We start from the raw sequence: 23,818 nt of genomic DNA on the forward strand, positions 1-23,818 counted from the left end.
TTCAAATTGTAGCCTAACGTTAGCTGTAACAGTTCAATATAAGCGCAACAATGCGCGCTCGACGTGCGTGTGCGTTTCTACGGGAACAGACATGCTACAGACACCAATTTTAGGAAAAGGGCTGATATGGCCGGTCTTTATAGCTATATGTTTATTACACATCCAGAAGAATACATTTGAGTCGTTATAGGCTCTGGAATGGAGCATAATCGTAAAGTTATGATTAAAAAAAAAATCAGGGACGAAAAATCAGAGGGGGCACGTGCCCCCTTTACTTCAATGGGCATGACGCCACTGGCTCGGATTCACCAACAGAGTCGCGGCAACGTTGGTACGGATGCCTGCTCTTCAGAGCCATCACCACAAAGGAGCACTACAGAGTCTGGTGCAAAACCACCAACTGGGATGGATCGAAGGGCAAGCACTGCCACACAACGTCAAGACCTTTGTGTTGTCAACACTAAGCAGAAAGTTTCCTACGATGAGGAGAAGTGGCCGCAAGGACTGCATCGATAAGATCAACGAATGCCTTCGCAAGCCCCGAAACCCTGGCGATACATTTTCTTTCCTTTAATTCAATAAAACACTGTTTATCTGAAGAACCTTTCCGAGGTTGTCTTGTCTACCAAATCCTAAACTTAAATAGAGTAAACATTTTATCTTATGAAAAAACTCTTAGGGGGAACAGTTAGGCAGCCCTTCCTCCATTATCGTAGTAGGACTATAGGCAATTTATTAGAGGGGTCAAAAAAACTCATAAAGTAGGCTAGACTAAATGTGTCACTTTAGTGATTGGCTCTTTCAAATGCAAATTAGGTGGATGGGCTTTTGAATGGGCCTGCTGCAGGTGAGAGGACAAATCCTAAGAATTTATTGTTTTTAGAAAGTGCCATTATCATTGCCATATTCTCTTAAAACATAGGCTATATATTTGAAAACGAGTTGATTAAAGGCTTCTAATGGTGTTTCTATAATATGATAAAAGCAGAGATTGAGATGTGTGTTTGGAACAGTTTTTCAAATCCCCCGGGGGTATTTAGACTCCAGGGTGTTAAGCACTCATTCACAACTGTCCCATCGCTAAATGCTCTCTTGTGTTGCGTGATCACACAAGTATACCTGTCGTAGTGTGCTTTTAATTTGATAGGCCTAATTATTATCTCCGCCAAGGATATAACAAAGTCTATGGATTTGCTATCCAGTAGCCTAATAATTAGGCTATGTGCCACGTCCGATTCCGCAAGTGGTGTAGTAGGCTACATTTAAAAATCGACAGCCGCCTGTCTTGTGCGATCATTCCCCCTCCCCCACACTCGTCTAACCAGTTCATACATTAGGCCTATAGCCTACCTATGCGGCACTGAGGACGACACTTGAGCCCGACACTATGTCAATGTAAAAATGTGTGTGAGTGCGCGCTGAACCACGAATTAACATATTAACTTTTCTTTTTAGCAGACATCGCAAACATAAAAAGAATCTCAAAACAGAAAGTCTTTCATTTTTTTTAATAAATCGATACATTTTGCATTGATGGTTTCCGGAGAGGTTCCTCGACTGGGTTTCGAACCCCGGTCGCTGGCGTACGACACCTATGCTTCAACCACTTGCGCCACAGTTGGATATGAACTTTAACAGGCTTTATTCGGCAGATGTAGGGCCTACTTGAAACGCCGATCAAAAGTTCTGACATGTTAAACTGACGTTAGTTATTAATTCACCACATGATAAAATGCTGTCATATAGCTTGACGCCCAGCAGCCTATGGTAGTCTATGCCTATCTCTGAATCAACATGAACATGCATACGATACATAAGTTGCTAGAAACTTATTTTGCGGAGCTAGGCCTGCTAGTCGATGGTTACAATGAATTACCCTCACTGCCCTATCGCATATCTGACCATCCATTGTTACAATGTAACAAAATGCGCGATCTTCTCCATGCATGTAGCCTACGGTTATAAGTAAAGTGACAAGCATAGGCATGTATTAAAGAGATTTCTGTTAACCCTCTAACCGCCCGGGTTTTTTTGGATTTTTGCATAAAAAATTCAAAAGGCCATGGCTTGAAAGTGGTCAGAGATAAAGTCCTACTGTAAATGTGAAAATCATTGAGTATGAACTAAAGTTTATAAAGGGAGTACATTTACTCATCTAATTTGCATATTATGACGTCACAGGATGGCAATAGCGTCAAATTATGCACATTTCAGTAAATACTGATTGTTGAACACATTTGAGCACTTTTACTTTCATTTTTGTAATTTCTCCGACATAACAAACAAACAGGACCACAGCCACATGTAAACCAACAATAGTAAACTATTAGTATTACCACAATCCCTATGTTACTATATGTGTCGTTCCACGGCAAAACCAGTCGCTTGTCGCAACAGGCGTTTCTGAGAAAAATGGCTATTTATGTCACTTGTGCTAAAATCGTGGAATTTTTTTTGTAAGTGTTTTGAAACAGTGGGAGGTCTACACTGTACGGCCGTGAATACATTTCGCCGAAAAACTGACCTTTTGTAGTCTAAAAACGTGAGTTTGTTGAGGTGAGAAAGTTAGAGGAAGCAGGAAGTTAGAGGCGTCTCGTTTTTGCCGCTCTATTCCAATATTTACGGTAATTGCACTCATTGACAACCACCAAGCCATCCGTGTGCTGTGTCGTTGATACAAGTACCGTAAATCTTGTAATAGCGGCGACCTTACAAAGCGTTCGTGAGTGTTGAGCCGACGGTTAACTTCAGAGGCAGATTTCTCCGTTTTTCTATTGGCATGACAGGATGAACTCAACTCCTTTGAATGTTTATATTTCAGTAATATGACGTTCAATTCATTAGATATAGGTATCGTTTTGAAGGTTGATTATGCCCCTTCCTGAAAACGTAATAACTTTGATTTTGAAAATTTGGACATTGTGACTGATTTCGCCGTGGAAGGTCACATATAATAAAGTAGCCTGGTCAAATCAGTTCCTATCGCGGATGACTTTGTAGTTCTTCAGAGCCCTATTTTTACTAGACCTGCTGTCTGTACCATGTCAATTACAGACACTATCATCATGATTATCACTGGCACCAACCACACCATTCTTATTTGAACCCTTTGGTCAACATTGCTGCAGGTAAACACTGACGTACACACGCAGAGACCCACCTCCATTCACAGACGCATCTTGACTGTCACTGCCAATGAACGACCGATCATAATCTCCAAAAGGCAGATATTCTCCTTCAGAATCAGAGTAGATGACTTACAGACCCAAGACTTCATAACACACGACTTTGTTTTTTAACATTTGCCGTTTTTCTGCTTCAATTTGTGAAACGCGATCGCGCATTTCACTTCCGCGTTATAAACAGGAAATGCGTCTTTTTTTTTTGTTTCTCGCGAGTAATACAGGCACTTCCTGAAAACTTTTTTACTCGAATTTGGGCTTGAATCGAAGCTCTGGATGTCTGCCAACTAGTGGTGGAGAGTACAAAGGCGATTTGTCACCCTACTCGGATCTACCGTCTGTTTTAATTAGTGATGTTGCTTGTCGCCGTACGGCGCCTTGGGCGGTTAGAGGGTTAAATACATTTTATTTTCAGTCGTCAAAAGTGGTGGGGACAAAATCTGTGATAACAAGTGCTGGGTACATGTAGGCTACCCAGCGTCGCCGGTTAAAATGAACATGCCTCCGTTTTAAAATAGCCTACACATTTCTGAGTATTCCTAGCATGTAAATGTTGCCAAAATGTCCATCTTGTCCATCTCTTTCGTCTTCGCCTTGACGTTGACAATAATAGCCTATTCACGGAAATGCGGTCTTGTAACCGTAATGAATTCATGAATTAATCTAAGGTTGCCTTAGTATTTCAGGTTGAATTGAAGGCTATTTCCTTCTGATAGGCCTATATGTTTCTAAAACCATTTTCATTCATTTCAACAATGGTTTATTGAAACGTCGTTTGATTAATTTCGCCAGTCATCACTTTCATTTTAATGATTACTGTAAATGAGACGGATATGCGGAGCATTTCTCTCCCTCTCCATATACCAAAACGTTGCTCTGGCATCTCTGCTGGACTGACTGAGTTATAGGCTACGTCGAGTGAGAGAGCTGTGAGGTAGGCTGTAAACATTCGAAAACTCTGCAACTGCAATCTAACATGCCGAGCGTCATGTCTCTTTTCTCCGCTTGTCACCAGCGCGGTGTCCTCGGGTTTTTCCATGAGCCGAACCTTCATATTATTAGGGCGGTCTATGTTGCCCCCTTGCGGTTGCAGTTTTCCCGATGCTTCGGGAGTCCCGATGTGCGGGAAAGAAAGGAGCATTCTCAACCCGTACCATCTGTAGCTTAGAAATCTAGACGCACCCTAGCGGCAGCCAGGGTAGTGTAGCAACTCTCCGTTGGCTTGCGAACTGGAAATATTAAACCTCTCTCGGACCAATAACATTGTGTATAGAGTCAGGGGATGGGTTTAACATAATGACGACTGACCTGCGACCATAAGTTGTGACCGTTAAGTATGAATTCCCCATCCTGCTACTTGAAAACAAGAAGATGATTGGTTGTAGCGTTATCCTATTGCGTGGAGAGGGAAGTTGAAAGACAACTGTTTATCCCATCTTGATTTGGGTCTGGCTCGTCTGTAGGGATGGGCATTCGATTAAATTTTCTTAGTCGATCGTTGGGAGAATTAACGATCAACTATCGATTAATCATTAATATTTTTAAATTACAATTCATTATTTATTAAAGGAGAATTCCGGTGTGAAATTGAGCTTAACTGTACCAAAACATGTTAAGGTGTACTCACACGTGTTTTAGACGCACTTTCACTCACCCCCAGCATTCCGAACTCCTCCGTTTTCAGCCTAGCTTACAGTAGGCTTGAATCTATTAGATTGGGCATTACGTAGCCTATGCAGCTAAATCGCTATTTTTAAACCATTAAAAAGGTTCCAAGTAACTCCACACTGCATTGGTAGACTTCTGAGGGTCCTGACATTTAAAACGAGATACTGAGAACTTTGGAAATGCACAGGAAGTTTATTAAAAAAAGACTGTTTACAAGCAGTGCCTTCATAGAATCTCTCCGCTGGGCGCCATCTTGGAATCAAGTCGCGATAAGCCGACTGACGAGCACGAACGAACAGGAAGGACAGGGGAACATATTGCTAAAGTAATTCCATAGGAAATATATAGTTATACTGTCTACATGAACATGATGAGTAACAAAGCTCAAAATGTTTGCAATATGTCCCCCTGTCTTTCCTGTTCGTTTGTGCTCGTCAGTCGACTTATCGCGACTTCACCACAAGATGGCGCCCAGCGGAGAGATTCTATGAAGGTACTGCTTGAATAAACAGTCTTTTTTAATAAACTTCCTGTGCACTTCCAAAGTTCTAAGTATCTCGTTTTAAATGTCAGGACCCTCAGAAGTCAACCAATGCAGTGTGGAGTTACTTGGAACCTTTTTAATGGTTTAAAAATAGCTATTTAGCTGCATAGGCTACGTAATGCCCAATCTAATAGATTCAAGCCTACTGTAAGCTAGGCTGAAAACGGAGGAGTTCGGAATGCTGGGGGTGAGTGAAAGTGCGTCTAAAACACGTGTGAGTACACCTTAACATGTTTCGGTACAGTTAAGCTCAATTTCACACCGGAATTCTCCTTTAAATGTAAAATGCAATGAAAATACAAAACTTCAACGTGTTTGTTGCGTAGTGTGAGTCTTGAAGCAATGAAATCCATTTCACTGTGTGGCAACAATTAAACATTTTACCAGGCAGGGGCAATATTTGACGCTATTCTCAGTTACAGTACCTGCGAGTTTCCGTTTTGATTGCGCTCAGTTTCAACCTAGCATCAACTCGAATTTAGCCTGAAGGATATGCGATGCTCAACGAGCTGAGAAAATGACCCAATGGATCTACTAGTTCATTGAGATGATATGCTGCCAGCCTGCCCTTATACATTTACTGAAACCAGCATATCACATTCCGTCACGACATAGCCTACTATCACCAGACTGGTATAATCTTTCTAACAGCTCCTGCTTCTTTTCTTCGTATTGAGATTCTTATTTACTAGTTTAGTAAATAACGTTACAGGATGCACCGACCACTATTTATTCAAGTGGTAGGCTACGTTTGAGTTATGCCCGTGTTGTAGGCCTACTTCGCTTTGGACAAAGGCATCTGCTAAATAGCATAATATATATATCCATAACCATACACGTTATTGTTTGCAGCAAACTAAGTCACTCTTAAAATTATACTAAAATCAGAGAGGAAACTCGCAGGTAACTGAGAATGGCGTCAAACTTTTCCCCCGGCTGGTAAAAACGTTTAATTGTTGCCACGCAGTGAAATTAAATTCATTGAATTGTTTTAAGGCTCACACTACGCAACGCAACCTACAATAGTTTAATCAATTACAAATGTATGTCATCGACGAATTTCTTAATGATCTCTCTGAGAAGAGAATGAATGCTCTGAGAAGGACAAATCTACCAAGGTTGAGTGTACAAATAGGCCTGTAGCGAGGAGTCGATGACGTCGACTAACTGACTTCAAAATATCGTCAAAGTCATATTTAGGCGTCGACATATCACCACAAAGACGTGAGTAAAAAAAAACAAAACACTCGAGTCACAAAAACAAAACAAAACAAACAGTTTGCACTTCCTCAAACCAAAAAAGCCCGGCACAAAGCCCTGAAAAACTGCTTGCCTGAGGTGGTCGAATGTAGTTTGTGTAGTGTGTCGTGCAGCTTGAGCTGAGTGCACTTCGGTAGTGCTCGCCAACTATCCTAGCTCTCTGCAGTTTTTTCGTGCTTGTTTACAACAATACAAATACAAAATACAAAAAACTTTATTATCCACAAAGTGGAAATTCGTTTTTAGTTTCACCATAAAACATACAACATACAGGACAGTCAAGCAACATTCAATTTCAGAAGCACTGCATATCGTATGAAAAACAGACGAGCCTGGCCAGTCAATAAATACCAGTCAATAAATCAATAAATAAATAGGCCTAAGCAATCCATGCATTGCTAGGCTAGCTAATAAATATGATAAATAACTGACTTAAAAAATAACTGAAGTACTTCCAGTAAGAGTCCCTGCACTGTTTATCGCCCTGATACCATTGGGGACAAAAGAATTTCTAAAAATATTGTTACTGGTGTTAGGCACCCTATAGCGCCTACCTGAGGGGAGAAGCTCAAATTGGCTGTATAATGGATGGGAGGGGTCATTGATGATTTTTCTGACTTTACTTATGGTGTTTTCTATGTAGATTATGCTCAGTTGCTTTTGTGGCTTCCCTATAATCTTTGAGGCCATGTTGACTATTTTCTGAAGTTTGCTTCTCCACTTGGTTAGCAGTTCATGTTGGCAGCGAGACAGCTGTGTATTGTATTTGTTAACATTTATTGTTGCTGGAATGGCTAGCTGACGGCTACATAACACAGCTCCACTAACCCGGCCGGCACGAACAAACTGCACACAGACTTAACTCATGTTGTGGTAATTTACGAGTCAAGCGTAACAGAGGGACGCCCACCAGATGCGTACGCAACACGAAGCACAATGGAATGCCATTCTAATATTTCCATCAAAAAACGTAGAAAAATATGTTAATGTAGGTACGCCAGTGTCAACTACGGAGCCACACAATGTCCAGATCAGGGCTGTGCGCAGTGTGTTAGGGCTCGTATGAGTTGCACTAACGTTACCAAAGATTTTCAATGTTGTGTAGATATACAGTAGCCTACTCTACAAGCTTTTAGAACATGAAATGCATTGTTGGACTTGACATTAACGTTACTTTAAAAGTAACTACGTTAGCGCTCAAGAAAAGCTAATCATGCCATAGCACTAGGGTTGCCAACGGTGGTATGAGCGTTAATTGAATGCGTGTGCGTAATGATTTGACGACATTTAACAACGTATTCTTGCAACTTCCATAGAAACAGAGCAGAGACTGTACAATAGTCTACATTGTTTAGGTCAGTCAAATTTGAATATAACATGGTCAAAATATTGTTAGTTTATGTACAGTCTATGGACGAATACAACTTATTTGGTGTGTATAATCCTCTGACTCATGGTATTTTCACCGGCAAGGGGGGACGCTGAAATAAGACTTGTTGCTGGTGCCGGTTGCTATGAATTCGGCTAACGTCACTAACGCGACTGATGTGTTTGTAGTCGTGGGAATTATTATCTTTCACAATGTTGTAATTCACTAGTTAGGAAATGAACTGCAAATGTCTTTACATGAAAATTTGTCTTTAAAATTGACAAAAATCATATGTGTAATTCATGGCACAAGACGATCGGGACTAGAAAATGATTTATCTTTCTCCATCTATCTTTCTCTTTTTTTTTCGATCTCAGGTCCAGTGGACCGACAGAAAGGGGCGGAGACTTAGGTTCCCTATTTAGGAAGGACATTCATTTATTTACGATACATTCTTCAATCACAAAGAAAATTTGTGGCGGAATAACATTGGGAGCACTTAGACTCTGCGCAGTAATACCCTCACTCCAAAGTGAAACTGAAAGTGCAAGAGTGAGGATACTACTGCGCCACACAATATAGTTATCCCTCTTACCTACTTACAAATGCACCACGTTTTATTTTGTCTCACCATACTTGGTCGTGTGACTACTCGTGTAACTGTATTTTAATAGGGAAAACATGGAGGTGTTTGGTCGCTTGTAACTTCATCTCTCTTTGGATCCTAATGAATGCACTGGGCTAGCTAAGTGCTATCAAAGTTGCGCCGTGCGCCAGAGCCAGTGAGTGCACGCATTGAAATGTGAGATGTGTATCAACTGGTCTTAATTAAGGGAATAACATAAACCGCTCACAAAAATTAAGGAAACTTGACTTTGGCCCATTATATCTCCCCTTTAGTAATACCAACCAGTAAAGTGTTTCATATCATTTTTATCGTTGATCTGTCACCTTTACAATGAGGTATAGCTTGTAAGCATAATGCAATCATGGAATGAGCAATACAGCCAAATGTCTGAGTAGTGCCAAAAATCTGCCAAAATGGCCAGTATGGTTATGGTTATCGTTATGGTTATGGTTATTTAGCAGACGCCTTTGTCAAAAGCGACATACAAATAAATAACAATACAAATTAAATAAACAGTTAACAATTACAAAATAGGGAGAATAGCAATATTATCAATAAAACAATAATTTTAAGCACTAACCTAATGAGAAATAAAACAGTGAAATGAGAATAGCAATCAAATAAGTCACTCAATTAATTAAATAATAACAATAACTATAGCATGGTATGGCTAAATTTAAGGACAATAGCAAAATAAATGTCAAATTCTATCAATGGACAAATATTGATTTAGTAATAGGGTTCTGCTGTCAGACATCTCGTTTTGGGCTTCAAGTAGAGATGCACCGATCGATCGGCTGGTGACCGGAATCGGCCGATTTTCACGTGATCGGCCATGACCGGCGACCGGCCAGTCAGTTTGAGACATGCCGATTTTATGCCGGTCAAATGCACTCGCACGTACTTGTAACAACATCACACAGCTGAGTTTGCAAAGTTTGATGAAGCTAGCAAAGGCCAACAGTCAGGGCAGGATAAAGCGCTAATACTGAGTTTTTCTATGCAGCGAATGCTGTGCTTTGCCATATTGCGTGGAATTTACTAAACTGTCACTTCAGGTTACAGCGCTCATCAAAGCCCGTCCTTGCCGCTAATTGCGTGCCCACAGCTGAACCACAAGCGCTATCAATATGCAGCGACATAGCCTTTATACTCAACTTAAGGCGAGACACGGCAGGAATAAACATAGTTTTGCTTCGGTTTGCCAACTTATCGTGTATTCTTTCACACTACTACAACAACTAAGTCCGATTTACACATTTAGAGGTTTATTTCATTACCTTTTGTCTGATCATGCCTGTATATTTCTTCTAAATTCGCCAAAAGTTAGCATTCTAATGCGTCAGAAACTACCGCGACCGTGATACAAAACATATCATGCGTGGTATCGTTGGAAAGCTGTGTTTCTCCTGCATGACGTTATGCCATCCAAATATGGACACTTCCTTAGTATCCGCAAGCAATCGCTAAAGTTCAAAGAAGAGTGTGGACTGCTAATGGAAGTCATTTGCTGTGTTTCAAGGCTTCTAAAAATTAGGGTTTTTTTGTTGTTGTCATTTTCCAACATCTCAGCCTATGTATGTAGCACCTATGTACACCAAGCTTTCCAGTTATCAGTATTCTGAAGATATTTACAGTTGGATAGGCTATTGGATGTGAGAAGAAAAAAATAGTGTTCCTACAGTGCATTTCTATTAGTATGTGTGAAATGAATGTCCCACACTGGGAATACTGCAGCTGAAGAAGACTTGAAGAAGAATCTGTCTATTCACATTTTTCTACCAGTCATTGATAAGTTGATTACAGTTCTATATTAACATGTTGTATTGTATTAAATAAAATATAGGCTAGAAAATAACTCTTTGTTTGTGTTGTAAAGTGGTTAGAAGAAATTAAATCGGAATCGGCTAAAATCGGTATCGGCAGGTCAAATTCTATGAAAAATCGGAAATCGGAATTGGCCAAAAAATTGCAATCGGTGCATCTCTAGCTTCAAGTGCTACCAGGTGAGTTTAGACACCGGGATGAGATTCTGGAGCCAGTGGCAATTCCATATACTACAGAATATTGGACCAAATGCCATCCTCCAGGATGACAACGCTCGCCGCCATAGAGCTGGGACCATCAGAGAGTACCTCCAGAATTTGGGAGTGGAGAGGATAGAATGGCCTGCCGTGACGTGAGTCCAGACCTCAACCCAATTGAACTCTTGTGGGATCAGCTTGGGCGTGCTGTACATGCCAGAGTCACCAACAGAACCAGGTTGGCTGACTGATCAGATCCTTATCGAGGAATGGAATGCCATCCCACAGCAGAATGTAGCCAGGTTGGTGACCAGCATGAGAAGAAGGTGCCAAGCTGTTGTGGCTGCATATGGATCCTCTACACGCTACTGAGGACCCTGACACTGAGTATAAAATGAACGAATGTATGCCCAACATGTTTTGTTTTCCTCATTTCTGTGGGAGAGTGCAATTGTCAATGCTTGAAGTAACAAAGGTGAATTCCAACAGCATAACAGGCCATTTTGTTGGCACTACTTACACGTTTGCTTTTGTTGCTCACTCCATGGGAGCCCAATGCTTACAAGCTGTACCTCATTGTAAAGGTGACTAATAAACAATACATTTTCTCCCCACTGTACATTAGAAGTTTGTGCAAATGAATGCCTATTTCAGTAGATTAAGCCTCATTTGCACATTTAAACATTACATTTCAGACAACTTGTCATACAAACAAATCTTGTCCTAATGTAAGTGAATAACTGGGAAAGTGTTGTGGTGATACATAAAAGTTTAAAATGTTACCCTATCTACCCTTATAGCATTATATATGGCGTTTTTAGCGCAATAGTACCCAAAATGACAGCATTAAAGCGTAAGTTTGGCGGAAATTGAAAAAACTGTGTTTTTCTGAATGAAAATACATCAACTAAGCCACGGAAGAAGCATTTTTCATTGATCACGCAGTACCGAGCTAGCACGGGCAAGAGCTCCAGCCCAAAATAGCAAACAGTGGGTTAGCATAGGGCCTACAGCCATACGCTTTCAAATTCGCATTTTTAAGCCACTAAGATTGCTCAAAACAGCGCCAAACCTCGTCAGCAACTTGCTCTAGGTGTCTACACTAGAGCATGGAAACCCGACGGAAGCCCGACGGGACCCGACGGGTTCAGTCGGAGTCGGACAAATATTTAGAACTCATGTTCGGGCTCGGGTCGGACCCGGACACATCAGCGCGATCAGACATTTGAAATTTAAAATGAAAAACAACTTATTTCACTTGATGTTCGTTTTTGTGATAGGTTTGTAATAGATTATCCTGATTATCTTGATTCCTGATCCTAACAGCATAACATATTTCCTCCTGTGCGCGAGATTTTTCTATTGTATGCGACAACGAAACACGCACAGTAGCCTAAGTGCAGTTGTGAGCCGTGCTTACATGGAAGATTGCAAACAGAAGCCTCTGGAGAGTTTAAGATCATCAAAAATGAGAGAGGAAAGTCATAGCATGTAGACATAGCCTACATAACTGTGCCCGGCCTCTTGTTCTAACGTGTGCACTTCTTGCTCCGTGTGTGTGCGGCCATGGCTCCGCTTATCTGTGCCGACGTTTCCGAATGCTTTTCAATTGATTGATACAATCGGACTTTCCACATAAGTAATATCCACGTGTCATTAGTATGCCTATGCAAATAGTGTGATTTGAACTGTGTCGGGCCCGGTCGGACTCGGACACAAATATCTTAATGCCTGTCGGGTTCGGGTCGGATTCGATCACTGCGCTGTCGGGCTCGGGTCGGTCACGGACAGAAAAAATCGGCCCGATCCACACTCTATTCCAACGTTTACAGACTGATTGGTGCTTCGTTTTATGTGTAGACTAGTTTGTATACAGTTACAATTAGTTCGAGACAGCAACCCTATCTGAAGCACAGAAACGTCACACGAGATCTCACACGGGAGCATTGCGTGATAATCACGGACTTTCCTTCATGAGGTGCTGGAAGGGGTGTCCATAACAGTCTTCTTTTATAAACGTCGGATTCGTGAACCAAGTTGTTGGTGCTTCGTTTTATGTGTAGACACCTAGTGTAGACACCTAGAGCAAGTTGCTGATGAGGTTTGGCGCTGATTTGAGCAATGTTAGTGGTTTAAAAATGTGATTTTGTCTACCCGTAGTCCCTTCCGACAATAGTTCCCGTGCTTCCGTGTGTATTCTATAATTAGGAATATTTTACAGAGTGAGCGAGAAATAATTGTTGCAAATGCCAGATACAAGATGCGGAGAAAGAGTTGGAATTATAGGTTATGTCAAAGGGGAGGCCAGGATGCTGCTCACATGAACCAATGAAAACAAGAACAAGAAAAGAAAGGCGAACCGACTCAATTTTCAGCATCGAAAATGTCATCCCCACTAACTTACATTATACACTAATCCAGCGCGAACTTTATGGGCGCTGCCATCTTGAATATCGCCATTACTGCGTGCCTGCGAGTGTGACGAGTGACACTTGTCTGTGCTTTTCAATGAAAACATCCTGTCAGAGAATGTCTAACAAGAGGACTGCTAATGAATGAAAATGTCAGGTGAAAGGGAACATTGGATCAATGATGTCAGACTGTACCAAAACTTACCAATGAAGGTAATTTATTAACACCATAAGGTATTAAGACGTGTATTAATGACAGCTAACTTCTGCAACAGCCGCCTATGGAACCAACGGGCTAATTTCTTAGCAGCCAGGCACGCAGTAATGGCGGTTTTGTGTTACTTCCGTGTTTCGCTGGATTAGTGTATAGTGGAGCGGTTAAGCTCACATAATGAGAAGTATTGTGCATTTTATGACTAAAGCATGAACATTTCACTTCTGCACAAAGTTAAAGGAATACATGGTCAACATTCGATGTTTGGACAATTCGTTATGAGGCATAGAGATAGGTAAAGACTTTTTTTTCTAAGCATAAAAGACTTATTTGGGAACTGAAATAAAATTGATATTGTGGATTTGCATACATTTGGATGGATTGTTTATGTATTATTTATTTTTAATTACAATGGTTATGTGGCTATGGTGAAAAGCAAAATGGCTGCCACGGCCACCAGGAGGGATGCATGATGTTGTTTATGGTAGCTACCATAGTAAGCCTTGATCATCAAAACATCGGGGTAGACATAACCTATCTGTGCTATCATGGACATTGCTGAGACAAATACTTGTGCTTTTTGAGAGGGGGTTCCCTATTAAATTGCACTTAATCATATTATTTACCATCTATTCTACTATCTATCTATCTATCTATCTATCTATCTATAGGCATAATAGCAGTAGTCTAGGCCTAAAGGTGAAAAATGAAATCACATGTAATGTCAATGTAAGTTCTAGATCTTCACAGTAGAATTCTAGAATGACTTGTAAAAATATTTTACTCCTCAAAGATGTTTAGTTCTATATTGTACAGCAAATATCTAGGGCGCAAAGGTCAGATCTGAAGTGCCTCCACGGCTGAAATTAAACTTAAAGGGGTGAAGATTATATGGTGAAACTATCATGCTTTAGTCATAAAATGCACACTGTTTTGCTTATCAGCCTAACTATTGGGCTAATAGTAAGTCGTGTCCTGCTAACGTGTCCGCATAGGCCTACAATGACGGGTGGGTGTTGTTGGTGTTATTCTGTTGTTTGCTGAGCATGTCACTAAAACTGATGTCAATTTTGTTTCTGTGATAACAAATTATGCAGTGCTGGTAGCTAAAGCCAGAAAAAATCAGATATCTAGCTAATGCTATTGGAGAAACTTAAACTGAGTGGCTAGCTTTCCAGTTGATAACAGCCTTGTCCGTTCTGATACATATTCAGGTATCAAGCTAACTTTGGCAAACTGTTGCACACTGTTGCCAGGACAAATATGCTGAAGTATTAGGTAAGCGTCCTCCAAGCAACCACTGTTGAGCATAACGTCGCCACTTAAAAGATATTACTACTTTACATTAATGTAACTAGCTTGCTATCCCATCTTTGTTAATGTCGGTTAGCAAGCTAACGTGACGAGCAATAACTGGATAGCTAAGGTATTAGAAAGACGTTTACCAACTTGACACTGTAACGATATAGGTGATTACATTTCACATATGCGCTGACTGTATCCTAACTTACCACGTATAACGTTAACGTGAGTAGTTTTCAGATTAATGCCGTTGTTGATGTCTTGCTGATGGTTCTTCGCCGGATGTTTTTCTTCTTGGAGGCGAAAGACAAACCGGAGACGAGGATGTGCGTCATATCAATGGGACAACCTATGAGAACAACCGAACAACCCTATGCGAACAACAGTGAAAGCAGAAAGCCCATAGATATAGAACGCGTTCTATGCATAGACCTAAAGAAAGGTTCTATGTCTATGGCTCACTCGACATGTCAAGTCTGCCGCAAACGCATGCAGTAGAATACAAACAGAAACGTAATTTGCGTCATATGCAGTGCATGCTGGTTAGACGTGTTGTTCGACTTGAAGAAATGTTGTGATCATAGGGAGTCCATGGGCCAGAGCAGAAGTTGGTCTCACCAAAGGTGGCAAAATCTAGCAATGATTTTCTTAATCATCTATGCCTGAGAGATATGTTTTGGTATGATAACCTTTTCTAAGTGGTAGCTTAGTTGTATTTTTACTGGCTTTCATACCCATACCCAGTAGGCTACAATTCACAATTCACAATGTGTAGGTATAGGTGTAGCCTATGCAAGTATGGGATGATGGGATGTCTTAATCCATGTTATATCACATGTAGATGCCATATAGGCTTTTAGAAAATATGTAGTTTAGATGGATTATATAGCTTTTCATGAATCACATAGACTTTTTCACCTACATAATATAGGATTGGATAGAGGCAAAGGACTGAAAGTGGGTGGGTCAAATCCCAACTCTTGCTATATCACATCTAGAGAGTCTGGGCTTTTAGAAAATGTATGGGTTAGATAGCTGAATACACTTTACAAGGCTACTTTAGACCCATAACCGATAGAGATCGCTAAGACATGTGACCAAAGTCATCAAAACACAAAGAATTATGGGTAGGTTTGGCTCGCCTGATGCCAGCCCATGTAAACTAGTGGGTCTGGGTCTATGATCTGGCATGATAATAATGAAAACTAAGCGTGAAAAAATTGTGTGAAAAACAGTTATAATCTCGCGCTTCCTTAGTGCTGCTATCCAAGCCATTCCTCGCCTTTTTGTCACCTCTGAAACATGACGTATACTATTATTTTTCCACGCTGGAAAACTGTAAAAGATAAGCTTCATGTTACTCTATTGAATTTTATAACACAGCAGGTAAACGGCATTTCGACAACTGCACTTCGTTGTTCCCGCACGTCAGTAAAACAACTTAATTTTGGGCCACCTATTCCCAAAATGCGTTGCGTTTTACGTCACGTTCTCAATCTCTATAGCTGTCCATTGAAAATCAATGCATTTCAATGTAATGCAAAATACATTACAGCTAGGGTATAGTGATTTGGAGGAAGTTGGGAGATATCTCAGTGCACATTTTTATCACATCTAGAGTATATAGACTTCTCGAAAAAATATATTTTAGGGTAATTAACCTGTTTTCTTTAATGATACCAGAACTATAATGATCGGATATGCCATGATATTTCAATTAATGTAGATCCTGCATAACTATTGGGCCAAAAATTCAGTTTTTTTCAATTTGTCTGGAACTAGTTTTCTGTTCTGAACATTCTACAGAAATATAAACTGCCAACTTTAGAATTGCAAGAGTGTGTTGGTGTTTGCTGGGTCAATGTGTGGAACAACAGTGGCTGTTGTAGCATCAAAAACAGATTGTACAGGTGGGCATAAAGTAAGTCCTGTTTATTTTTATTTGCATTATGACTCAGATGTGTGAGAATGAGTAAGGATATGACCAATCACTAGGCTACTAGACTACTACTGAAAGACTAGACATAATAACCTAACCGGCCCAAGTAAAGTACTAACATCATTATCAAGCAATGATGCCTGCTGTAAACTGTAAAAGTAGGCTACTAGCCTACCATACTTCAGTTGGTAACTGAATTTACTTGAATTTGGAATTTACAGGGGCAGAATAGTGATGATGAACAGTCAAATCCACAGTCAGATCCACAGCTCAAGCCACAGTATTGCACTCTCACTCTCTTTCTCTCTTCCTCACATATACTCACACATACTTCATATACACAAACACATTCTCTCCTTCACACACACACACACACTCTCTCTCTCTCTCTCTCTCTCTCTCTCTTACACACACACAAAACACATTTCACATACAGTATTCCCTCTGTCTCTCTCTCACTCACACGCACACACACACTGTTGCTGAGTAAGAAAAGGCCTCATTTCAGCACATCATTGATTCTCTGTTGCTTTCAGGTTGCAGATTGTTGAGTGTGTGTGTTTGTGTGTGTGTGTGTGTGTGTGTGTGTGTGTGTGTGTGTGTGTGTGTGTGAGAGAGAGAGAGAGAGAAACACTGTCAAACGATCACACTAGAGCTATCAATTAGAATTTGGATAACATTTTTCCAAAGCGTAATTGCACCAATCGCACTATATGGTTCTGAGGTGTGGGGTCCAGTAACACACAATGAATTTCCCAAAGTAGACAAACACCCAACTGAAGCCCTGCATGCAGAGTTCTGTAAAAGCATCCTCCGAGTACAGAGGAAAACTCCAAACAATGCATGCAGGGCAGAATTAGGTCAGTACCCACTTATTATTAATATTCAGAAAAGAGCCCTTAAATTTTGGCAACATTTAAAAATTAGCGACCCCCTTTCATATAAAGGAGTGCACTAAGCCAACTTGTCCTTAGACTCTTATAACACCAACCAACATCACTCAGGACAACTTCATTGTCAGAAAAATTGGACCCAACCAAATTATAAACACTGAAAAGGAAGAATGCATTACATATTGGAAAGAAGTCACCAAAACACAATCCAAATTACAATTTGGCCCTCAAACATGAATATACAACAGCTACTTACCTGAGCACAGTAAAAGACCCTAAACTCAGGAAAACATTGACAATGTACAGACTCAGTGAGCACAATCTTGCCATAGAAAAAGGCAGACGCAGGCAAACCTGGCTGCCCAGAGAGAGGAAAGATTGTGCCCACACTGCATTTTGGGGGTCATATAAACAGAATTCACAAAATATGAAGAAATTAGGAAATCCTCATACATCAAATTTAGCCATTCCTGAATTCCCAACATTTACAAATGAGAGAACATGTTTTGTGTATGTGAGGAAGAGAGAGAGAGCAATACTGTGGCTTGACTGCATCATCAGCATTCTGCCAGTCAAACTTCCAAATTCAAATAAATTCAGTTACGAACTGCCTTCTCTCCAATGGATGCTGACCAAGTTGAAAAACTGGTCACCTCAGCTAAGACATCAACAGTCTTTACCCAATGCCCACCAGCCTGGTCAAGGCCTGTCTTCCCATTTGCCGTCATCCAGTTGAAAACATCATAAATGCATCTCTCTGGTGTGGTACCATCCAGCTTCAAAATGGCAGCAGGCATTCCCACTCTCAAAATGCCAGGCTCAGACCCTGATGACCCCAACAACTATCGTCCAATCTCCAACCTCCCTTTCATCAGTAAGATCCTGGAAAGAGCAGTGGCTGCCCAGCTTCAACATCACTTGTCCCACCATGAGCTCTTTGAACCTTTCAAAACTGATTTCAGAATCCACCATTACTGATATTGCCCTCATTAAAATCACTAATGACGTACTGCTTGCTGCCGACAATGGCCTCATCACCATCCTCATCCTCCTTGACTTTTCTGCAGCTTTTGACATCTTCCCATCATTCCCATTTTGACAGTTTCCCATCCTTCTCCGTTGCCTTTCAGAGCTCATCGGCCTTAGTGGCACAACACTGCCCTGGTTCACCGGCCGGACACAGTTAATCACTCTCAATGGCTCCAACTAAATGGCCATCAACCATGGCATACCCCAGGGCTCTGTGCTTGGTCCTCTGCTGTTCACCATTTACATGTTACCCCTAGGTCAAATTATCTGTAAACATGGATTCAACTTCCACTGCACAAACCCCTCCTCCCATCTCCCACCTACACAACTTGTCAACTGCCTGCAGGAACTCAAATCATGGATGACCACAAACCTACTCAAACTCAACAGTAATAAGACAGAGGTTATGGTGGTGGCCCCTGCACCACTGCTCAGGAAAATTGGAGACCTGGCCATGGTCGACCTAGGTGTTATCCTGCTCCGCTCTCTCCTTCCGGTCCTACATGAACAATGTCACCAAGTCCTTCTACCACCTCAGAAGCGTCTCACAACTCTGGCTTTCGCTGACACATTCAGTAGAGACACTAATCCATGCCTTCATCACCTCCCGCCTGGACTATTGCAATGGTGTCCTGTCTAGACTGCCCACCAAAGCCCTTAGCATACACCAGTATGTCCAGAACTCAGCTGCCAGGGTTATAACCCACACAAAACCCTGGCAGCATATCACTCCCATCCTCCAACAGCTCCATTGGTTGCCAGTCAAGTCACACACTGCCTACAAGATCCTCCCGCTCACATACAAATCTCTACATGGACTCTCACCTCACAGATCTCCTGCACTCAGTCACGTTCCCTGCAGTCCTCTAACAAGGACCTGCTGGCCATCCCCCACACCAGGTTGCGGACTTTTGGGGACAGGGCTTTCTCTGTCAATGCTCCCACACTCTGGAATAGTCTACCACTCATGTCTGTTCTGCCCTGTCCCTGCTTATATTCAAAAAGCACCTGAAAACATTTATTTTCACTAAGTCCTTTGACCCTTAACCCCCCTCCCAAATTATTAAGCGACCTTGGGTACCATGAAAGGAGCTATATAAATCCAAGCTATTATTATTATTATTATTATTAGTAGTAGTAGTAGTAGTAGTAATAATAGTAGTAGTAGTAGCAGTAGTAGTAGTAGTAGTAGTAGTAGTAGTAGTAGTATAACTGAAACTGCTCTCTCATAGGCTACATCTCTGAATATTATTTTTGTCCTTTCTATTGTTCATGCACAAATTGGGAAAGTCTACAGCTTAAGTTAACGTTCCAATGATTATAGGAAGGTTGGATATAAATGATCTGTATTCATCAAATGCTTGTATTCTTTCTTAAAAAAAAAATCCCCTTGTTCGTATATTGCATTTGTAATTCAATACGGCGTAACCCCTCACACACACAACATCCACACTGAACATCTACAGAAATACAATACAAATATTAAAAATATAGCTGCAAGCAGCAATGTGGGGGTCTAGCAGTAAAATCGCAGAAATGGCGTTGCCATGGCATGAGCAAGCACTCACAGCAACTTTCACGGCAATTGGATAAAGAATGGTTGAAATATCAATTTACTTCCTATATTACAGCACCCCTAGCGGTCAAATGATGCTTCAAACCTTGCATGTCCACACAATCAGGTACCAATTCCCCGTAACAAGTTTGGCCTTCATACATCAAAACGTTGCTGAGATATGAGCTCACTTCCTGTATCCCAATGCCCCCTACAGATGCCAAATGATGCCAATTTCCTATACTAGTGCTTCCTCTCAACCAGATACCATGGGTGGCTCTCAAACTCTCTCCTCGATCCTCGGTCCTGGAGGGGCGTTCCCACTAATCTATAACTAACACTGGATAGACTATCCCATTGTTGCCGCCCCATCATTCTTATCTTGATCAGTGAGGAAGAGGATCAAGGAAGAAAGGGAGGCTGTATAAAAGACCAAATGAGAGGCACCCCATGTCCCGTGCCAAGTTTGCCCTTCGTATAACAAAACGTTACAGAGATACATTGTGCGTCCTCACAACCAGATATCATGTCCCTGTGCCAAGTTTGGCCGTCGTACATCAAAGTGTTGCTGAGATATGAGCTCACTTCCTGTATCTCAGCCCGCCCTGTGGATGCCAAATAGTTCCAATTTCCTAGCACGTCCTCACAATCAGGTACCAAGTCCACATACCAAGTTTGAACTTCGTACATCAAAGCGTTGCTGAGATACGAGCTTACTTCCTGTATCACAGCGCCCCCTATAGAGTCCAAACGATGCCAATTTCCTTGTGCGTCATCACAATCAGTCCCCTTAGCAATGTTTGGACTTCATACATCAAAGCGTTGGTGAGATATGTTATTCATAGATACACTTCACAGATACACTTCCTGTTTGGCGGCTTCGCAGTCAATTTTGATTGGCTGTATTGAGTAAACGCTTATGCGTATCGAAATTCTTCAGCTTTGCTGTTAGACCCCCAAATATCAAACCAGAATTCTTACACTACATGGTCAGATAAACATTGCGAGCACCTCAGAAAAGCTGTTGCTTCAAGAGTGTATATGTACGCATATTTAATCAGATATTGCCTCATTTGCATATTTAAAAAAACTAATTAGACAAAGTGTAATACAAAAAGTATTTCTCTTAATATGAACATTAATCTGGTAGAAGTTTATGAGGATATCTCACCTCTAGTGTAATAATAGTGTGATCTAATAGTGTCACCTATTGTGGTCATTTTCAGGACTTTCGTCCCGGATAGAGATTTTGGCACACATCCCACGTTGTTCAATGGGGTCATATTAGTCTACAACAGTTGAGATATTCTCCGCTAAATGAAGCGCATACAAATCTTATACAGGACCTCTACTATGAGGTAAAACGTTACCTTTTTTACCTCATAAACTCAAAACGCAATGTAACAGATGAGACTATAGCAATGCAGTAGCCTACCTATGTTTACTTCGGTAGCTGATCAATAGTTATGGTTATAGTTGTAGTTATGGTTATAGTTATTTAGCAGACGCTATAATATAGCTGAGGGGTATTTCACAAAAGCAGAATTAAGACATCCAAGATAATCGATAAAGCCAGGTTTGACATAGCGTTCTCTAGTCATCCTTGCTAAACTCGTTTCACTAACGCCAATCCAGGATGAACAGGAGCGTCTATGTCAAGCCAGGTGTAAGTTATTCGGGATGTGTGCGAGAAGCGTTCTCGTTTCTCCCTCAAATAACTCACGGTTGGAATAAAAAAGATGCAAAAAAAAGCGTCTTGCACACAAAGTTAAACAACCGCTTTTGATATAGACAACAACGAGGTAAAGTTTTACTTTTTTGGATGGGGAATCATGATTATTTCTGTTACATAGCGGGAGTAGGTGTGGCAGACCAACTGAATGCAAATTTAAGTGTGCACCCATGTGTGAGAGCTTCCTTGTCTCGGCACGCAACGTCATTAAGAAAGCGCTTGCCTCCGCAAAGATGCACAAAGTATGACTATATATATCTTTATTCTGTCTTTAAACCAAATTAGTTGAAAACACCTTCGAAATATGTCCCCTCCACTTCCAATCAACTGCTACAGCAGGCTATTCATCAAACGTCAGTCAAAAAAAAGATGCAAACAACGATTTTGTAATTAATTATAAGGCCACCATAATTTAAATGATATCTAAATGGTATTGGGCAGACATTCTGTTGTGTTTTACGAGTAAATGCAAGTAGCAAATAGTATATAAATGGAATACAGCTCTTTCAAAAATCGCATGCAGGTCTGATTTGAATGACAGCTAGCTGAACCAACCAGATAATGTAATTACCATTAGAATTAACTTATCTTGGCTGTTAGCCTGGTCGGGAGCAGGCTAGCTTCAGAGAATAAATTCCGATGGCAACTTATGTAGCATCTCTTTTGTGAAACCGAGTCAAGGGTAAGTTCATCTAGCCTGACTCTCGCCAGACCCTTGTAGTTCCGCCATGCTCCACCAGAGGCGTTTTGCTGAGCTCCACACAAGGGTCTGGACGCGAGGGCAATCCAAACCCCTGTGCCAGTGATAAAAAAATGAGCAACCAATCAGGAGCGCCGAAGCGAGTGTTTGATTCAAATAACAATGGCGGCACGCAGCGAGGAGTCTTGTGCTGACATTGATTCTGCTATTTCAACCGTTTTGTCGAATCTATCGAGTATTCATTCTTTAAAAGATTAACAGAGAATAGGTTTGAAGACATTTATTGGTGGCAAGGATGTTTTTACTCTTCTTCCGACCGGGTTTGGCAAGAGCTTGAAGAAGCCTAGCACGTCATTCAAGATAACAGGCAAGTGGTTTATCAAATCACATGCGAGGATGTTTTACAAGGACCCGCCTTCAGAAATACATCTCCTATCGAGAAGTCCCAGATCCTTGTGTGAAGCAGACAACGAACTACAGGATCTGGCGAAAGTCAGGTTAAAGTTCATCCAGGATAACCAAAAAATCCCGGCTTAATCCCTTATCTAGGTTTTGTGAAATACCCCTCTGGGCCCGTATTCACAAAGAATTTTAGGGCTAGAAGTAGCTCCTAACTGGCGAATTTAGGAGAAACTCCTAAAAATAATGGGCGTGTCACTCCTAACTTTAGGACTCCAAATTTTTCTCACTAAAAGTAATTCACAAAGCATTTTAAGCCTAAAAGTAGCTCCTAAGTCTAGGACAGCTTAAAAGAAGTCGAGAGGACTCCTAACTCAGTAAGACCTATTCACAAACCGCTTTTAGTGGCATTTCACGTCACGATGTAGTGAAATGACCGTGCGGTTACAGGAGCTGTCATGCGAGGGAATCATTGTGCATTGCAACTAAGAGATGCAATAACGCCACCGACAATCAAAAAAACACCACTGCATGTAAACTAAATGTAACGTGTCGTTGTAGGGCTAAATTAAATTAAATTGTTTTGTTCGCGAATGTAGGCTTCATGCTTTCATACAGATTCATTTCAATCATGTTGCAAATATAGGCTACTGCTCCAGTCTGTGTTATTACCATGAATGAACAGGCGGAGACCAGCACGTCCAGTGCGTGTATCGTTTAATGAACCACTGGCATAAACATGTCCCCAGTACACCTCCTCCTTTTAGAAAGGAAGTACATCCTAAATAAAAGTAAATCTAATCTTCTGCTGTGACCTACCCAGGATCCCATGACTCTTTTATTTTACTCACTCCTGAAAGTCATTAATAACTAAATGAACAAACTGAAATAATCTAATATTAACATCTTGTTAACAACATACAAACTTTTCTTTTCCTTTTTTTTTTTTTCCTTCGAACATGAGCTGCT

General features: G+C 41.0%; 1 protein-coding gene across 2 annotated transcripts in view; it reads right to left on the reverse strand.

The window, feature by feature from the left end:
• Positions 1-14,962, reverse strand: part of ei24 (EI24 autophagy associated transmembrane protein) — a 39,094-nt gene extending 24,132 nt beyond the window's left edge. Inside the window, exons 1-2 of one of the 2 annotated variants that reach the window (XM_062537381.1) lie at positions 14,812-14,941; positions 4,491-4,639 (exon numbers count right to left, since the gene is read on the reverse strand). The gene's annotated coding sequence lies outside the window, so the exon portion shown is untranslated. Of the gene's footprint in view, positions 1-4,490; positions 4,640-14,811 lie in introns of both variants that reach the window. The other variant, XM_062537380.1, reaches the window with a different exon arrangement.
• Between the last annotated feature and the right edge of the window lie 8,856 nt (positions 14,963-23,818).

Source organism: Sardina pilchardus, chromosome 5 (genome assembly GCF_963854185.1).
Source record: "Sardina pilchardus chromosome 5, fSarPil1.1, whole genome shotgun sequence".
Classification (NCBI taxonomy): domain Eukaryota; kingdom Metazoa; phylum Chordata; class Actinopteri; order Clupeiformes; family Clupeidae; genus Sardina; species Sardina pilchardus.